At 38.5% G+C, this 5,526-nt stretch overlaps 1 non-coding gene across 1 annotated transcript; it reads left to right on the top strand.

The window, feature by feature from the left end:
- The first annotated feature begins 373 nt into the window (after positions 1 to 373).
- Positions 374 to 479, top strand: LOC133833556 (small nucleolar RNA R71). Its single transcript, XR_009892931.1, has one exon. It is a non-coding gene; the product is annotated as a small nucleolar RNA R71 (small nucleolar RNA).
- The last annotated feature ends 5,047 nt before the right edge of the window (positions 480 to 5,526 follow it).

Raw genomic sequence — 5,526 nt, 5'->3', positions numbered from 1 at the left:
GGAAGGACATGATTGGGCATTATGGCAGGGACTAGAGCATATAGAACAAACATCTTTTCTTGGTTGTATTGGAGAATTTATAGTTTGGCTTATGGCTAAAGCTTCTACTTTTCTCGCTAACTTGTCTAAGGATGTTCTTATGTCGAATTCATCTTTTACTTCATACCTTCCTCCTCTTTTTGGTGAATTAGTTGACCTAGTCCTAGGATCAAAATAATTCCATTAGTGTGAATTGACAGATAAATCTTCAAGGGCGTCCCAAGCCTCTTGTCCTTGAAATTTTTAATTTTTTACAGTATGCATAGATTGAATCATTTGACGATTAGAGGGAGTCAAACCATCATAAAAATATTTTACAAGTCTCCATTTTTCAAAACCATGATGAGGGCATTTTAATAATAAATCTTTAAATCTTTCCCAACATTCATAAATCTCTTCATTATTTTTTTGAAAAGCTCGGAGATTTCTCTCCTTAGACTATCAGTTTTAGAAATAGGAAAAAATTTATGCGAGAATTTATTATAAAGTAGATCCCATTTAGTTATAAACCCCGTGGGAAGGGAATTTAACCAAGCTTTTGATTTATCTTTTAATGAAAAAGGGAACAATCTTAGTTTGACCAACTCACCAGAAATTTTTTGAAATTTAAATGTTAAGCAAATTTCTAAGAAATCTTTGACATGCATGTAAGGATCCTCTCTATCTAACCCATAAAAAGATGGCAACAATTGAATGATTGATGGTTTAAGCTCAAAATGCATAGCAGAAGTGGTAGGAAGAACGATACATGAAGGAGCATTAGATGAAATAGGCACAAAATATTCAAGCAAAGCTTTTTCAGGCACAACATTTTCATAAACAGGATTAGCAATTGGTTCCATGATGCTCAAATTTTTACAAACACTTTCAATTTCAAACAAAGATACACGTCTTTTTACTAATCGATTTTTAGATTTACGTTCCCAATGATGCATACAATTTTCACAAAGCAACAGAGATAATCTCAAACAAACAATTTTCTGATGTGGAAGATGAGTAAAAACCGCAACCACGTAGCATACTTAGAATTTTTTTTAGAGATTTCACAACAACATAATTTTTACGGTTTACTTGTCCCCAGGCCTATTTGATTCAACTTACTCGCAAACTACTAACGACTCCCTCAGGTTAATTTGTAGAGGCGGATTGAGAATTTTGTTCAAATTTACTTTAAGCAAAAATTGCATATGGTGAAAGCACAAGATTTAGGCTTCTCTTGTTTTTTCATGTATTTTTTTCACAATTACACTAAACTATGAAATAAGACAAAGAAAATAAGGTAAAATTAAATAAGACTATAAAAAATTATGCAAGAGTAGGGAGGCATAGCATGCCATCAACAATTAAAAAAAATAAGGTAAAAATCAGGAGACACAAGTGCCATCAACTAAAACATTAGATAAAAGAGTAGAAGGAAAAATTGCCATCAACTAGCTAGGAGGAAAAATTTCCATCAACTAGTAACTTGCAAAAATAAAATAAAATAAAAACTACAACAAGATAAATAAAGAAAGTTACAACAAAGGTTAGGCGGCACAAGTTCTGTCAACTAACAAAGAAATACAAGGAATAACAATTACAACAAAATTATAACAAAATTAGGAGGCACAAGTGCCATCAACTATAAAAATTAAAAAGATAGATTGATAGGAGGCACAAGTGCCGTCAACTTAAAAAAACAATAAATATAAATATATAAGTAAGTTTTTTTTATGGGTGGTAGAATCGTCCCAAATTTTCTTTTTATCTTTTTTTTTTTAGTTTTTATAGTTTTAAATATATATTTTTTTGTATATATAGTATTTTTTTAAGTGCAAAAAGTAAAATAACTAGTAGAAGAATTCACTAACCTTGAGATAAATTTCGTTTCTTTTCTTGCAACTCCCCAACAACAGCGCTAAAATCTTGATGGACCAAAACGGGTATGTTTTACAAATTTATAACTCGCAAGCGCATGAATCGTATATGAAATATAGTGTTCGTGTAAGAACGAGATCGAACCCAAAGGAGTTGTCTAAAATAAAAAAGAAAACTATTTTAAACCAAAATCAATAAATTCTAACCTAGCTCGACAGATTGATGAGATTTAATGTCAAGAACATAAAATAAAAGATTTAAATTAAAGTTATTTAAGAGAATAAAAATAAACCAATAATGATTTGAAAATAAGTGTTAGAAGGAAAGATTATTAAGATACTAGAATCCACAATTTGAAATAGATTTACAATTTTAAGCACAAATTACTTCTAAAAAGATAGGATTTTTCTTCACTTTTCAAAAAGTATAATTTCAAAGTATTTAATGTGAATCAACCTAATGAAACAATAAAAAATCAATTAACGTTATTTATATGTCAAAACACAATATTTTTGTTCTAAGCATTGGATGTGTACAATTTAATGACACATCTTACACAAAGAATATTATGTTTTGCAAAATGAAGAACAAAGTGCATGTTATCTAACAATCCAAAATATGAGATATTAAAGATGAAAGACAATATGAAGAAGAAAAATCCATAAACTTTGTTGCATTACAAGGGAAATCAACATACAACATAAATATTATCTAGTTACAAGTTGCTTCATCATGATATTAATAATCTTATGAAAAAGATTAGAAGCACATAACTAGAATAGAAATTACAAAATAAATGAAATACATACTTGAAAATGCTCTTGAAAAACCCAAAATGGAAAAGAGAATGGTAGAGAGAAAATGGTAGAAAGAAGATGGTAACCAAAAATTAAGCACACCAAAAGTGGTCTTGAAATTCCATATTTATAGCCAAAATTTAAATTGATTAGATTAATTAAATTAATTCTAATATGGGAGATAGGGATGAATTGTAAGAGTAATGATGATTTTTGGGTAAAATGTTGTGGAAAAATTGGGTAAAAATGGCATTTTAAGGACACGGGGACAAGGTGCATTTGATGGGCTCAATTGGGGCTGTGGCAGGTGTGGGTTGGCAGGTGGCTGCTGCAGGGAGCTTGGCCGAGTGGACTCGTGTGGCTGTTGATTCTCCGTGGGCCTGGGCTAAAGGGAAGCAGGTGGCTGAGAGCATCAAGAGGCTTCGGGTGGGCTGAGTCTGGGCATGGGCCGAAGAGCTGATGGGCCGTGGGAGCTAGCTGGACGCATTAAACCATTTCCTTTGCTTTTATCACAAAAATTCCACTTTTTTCATCATTTTTCTTGCTTTTCAAGAGCAAATAAAATACATCAAATTTCCTATAAAACTAACATAAATTAAATTAAAACTAAATATTTTCAATAATAAAATATAAAACATAAGTTCCATGAAAATATGTGTACGCCCTAAACATTCGCGCACTATTGTCGAGCTGGAAAAGGGCCTAATTCAATCTGCCACGTGTAAATCTTCCACCCAGAGCTGTTGTTACGGGCTTCCATCTGTCCAGCCCGAGCTAATTAGAGAGTTAACTGCTACTCGGAGGCAGCGGGTCAGCAGTATGGATGTCATGAGCTGGCACTACGTTGAGCTCGTGATGCGGCAGAGATCTGACACCCGAATCCTTGTAAAGTCAATCACGCAAAACAAACGTGCATATATCAGACATCACGTGTCTATTCCATTCCTGAATTCTCGGACGCGCAGTATAAACGTGCGTGTTCAGGCATCCCACGCCTGATTTGGGCCATGCGGCCCATTATCCCTCCTTACCTATTAATTAGACCACACTTCACTGTAAGGTTTTAGGAATTAATCATCAGTGTCACAGAGATGACGTGAAGGGTAATGAGATCACGGGATGACCCCATTGCCAACCCAGGTATCCTCTTCCTATAAATACCAAGATCTTGGGCAGTGCAAGGGGTTCGGATATTTTTGTAAAGAAATACTCTGTAAGAAATTGCCAAGAGATATCAATAATATTGACTAGTGGACTAGAGGGATTTTAACCTTCGAACCACCCAAAAAGAAAGGAGTGATCACCTTCCCATGATATTAATTTTTCAAGTCTATAATTAAGCTATTTTCATATTACGGTTCACTAATTAGCACTAATCCATCCTACTTATTTGTATAATTACCTGTTGGCGAAGAACCGTGTCAATAGTTTGGTGCTTTTCATTGAGAGGATTTAGATTGGTGCATTCGCAAAAACCTGATCATGGTGGTTACTCGTTCGAGACATGGTAACGAGGCGGATCAACATGATGGGCAGGAGGCCCACCCTGCCGCCGTATCCGATGAACAAAACCCCAAGATCCAGCAGCGATCGGGAAAGCAGCCAATGGGCCAAGACGACACAGGGAGTTTAGTGCCCCGACCGCCAAATCTGAACCCGGGTTTCCTGACGGCGATAGAGACAGAGAAAATACAGTTGAGGAGTTAGCTATCCAGAGCAAGTAGGCAAATCGAAGATGTCTTGGCCTGGGTACCCCCTCTTACAACCGACGTTAACGTCGGAAAGAGGCAAAGTGGGACTCACAAGTCCCACAGGGATAATCAGCCCAGGCCCAGTCGATCAGTCAGAACCTCAACCCCGTGTTCGGCACCTACATCACACCACAACCAGGAAACTATGTTTGAGGAGTTTCCCAAGGACAATCAGTAATTCAATCGGTCAATCCGAACCTTGACTCCTAGCTTGATTCCACCGTCGAATGCTCCTAGAAGGGCTCACGGAGGAGATCCGGGGAAGGCTTGCGGAGACAGCCTGCTCCGGCCAGCCCTCCCGCGCTGCGGTCCGACCGCTGAGCGCAGGATGCTGGAAATGGTAGAGTAGAATGGCCATGAGCTAATTTGATCCGCTCGGACGGGACTAGGATTGCGTCACCAGTTAGGATTCCCCCGTCACCGATAAGATACCCATCTCCTCCCCATCCAGTTCGAGAGATTCTGACACACGGGAGCAGCGGAAGAAATCCTCCTCCCGCCGGTCCTTCCCATCGCAACCGAGCTCGAAGGGAGGTCCCAGATCCTCACCCTCAGTAGTGGGCTCCAAGATTTTCCAACAGGGGCTACTGGACTGGGAGCCACCGAAGTGGAAAATCTGGTGGAGACCTGCGTAATTGCTTGAGTTCAGCGTCGAGCCCTCGGGCCACGTCGAGTGCTGACCTTTGAGATCGCCTCAAATCGCAGAGGGGGGATTCGACTAGAAATGGAAGTCATGCTCACCGAGGGCATGTTCTTTCTGAAGTACGTGACAGTGGGAATGTCCCACCTAACCAAGCTCAAGCTTGGAGGGAAAATAACCTGCCTAACACTTACAATGGAATTGGATCTGTGGAACAGCCCCAGAACTACCAAAGGATTAAGGACCAAACCCTAGAGCATTTAGCTCAGATGGGGGAGTTGATGAAGAAGCTCTTGTCAGAAAAGGAGAAAGACGAGTATGACTCGGGGGATGAGCTCGAGCTTTTCGCCCCCAACATAGCAGCCACAACGTACCCGCCGGGTTTCCGGATGCCCCACCTTTCTAAGTTTGATGGAGATGTAGACCCGTCGGATCATTTGGG

This window comes from Humulus lupulus, chromosome 4, assembly GCF_963169125.1.
Source record: "Humulus lupulus chromosome 4, drHumLupu1.1, whole genome shotgun sequence".
NCBI classification, from domain to species: domain Eukaryota; kingdom Viridiplantae; phylum Streptophyta; class Magnoliopsida; order Rosales; family Cannabaceae; genus Humulus; species Humulus lupulus.
Note: the sequence above shows the minus strand (reverse complement) of the source record. Positions and strands in the feature narration are given on the sequence as shown.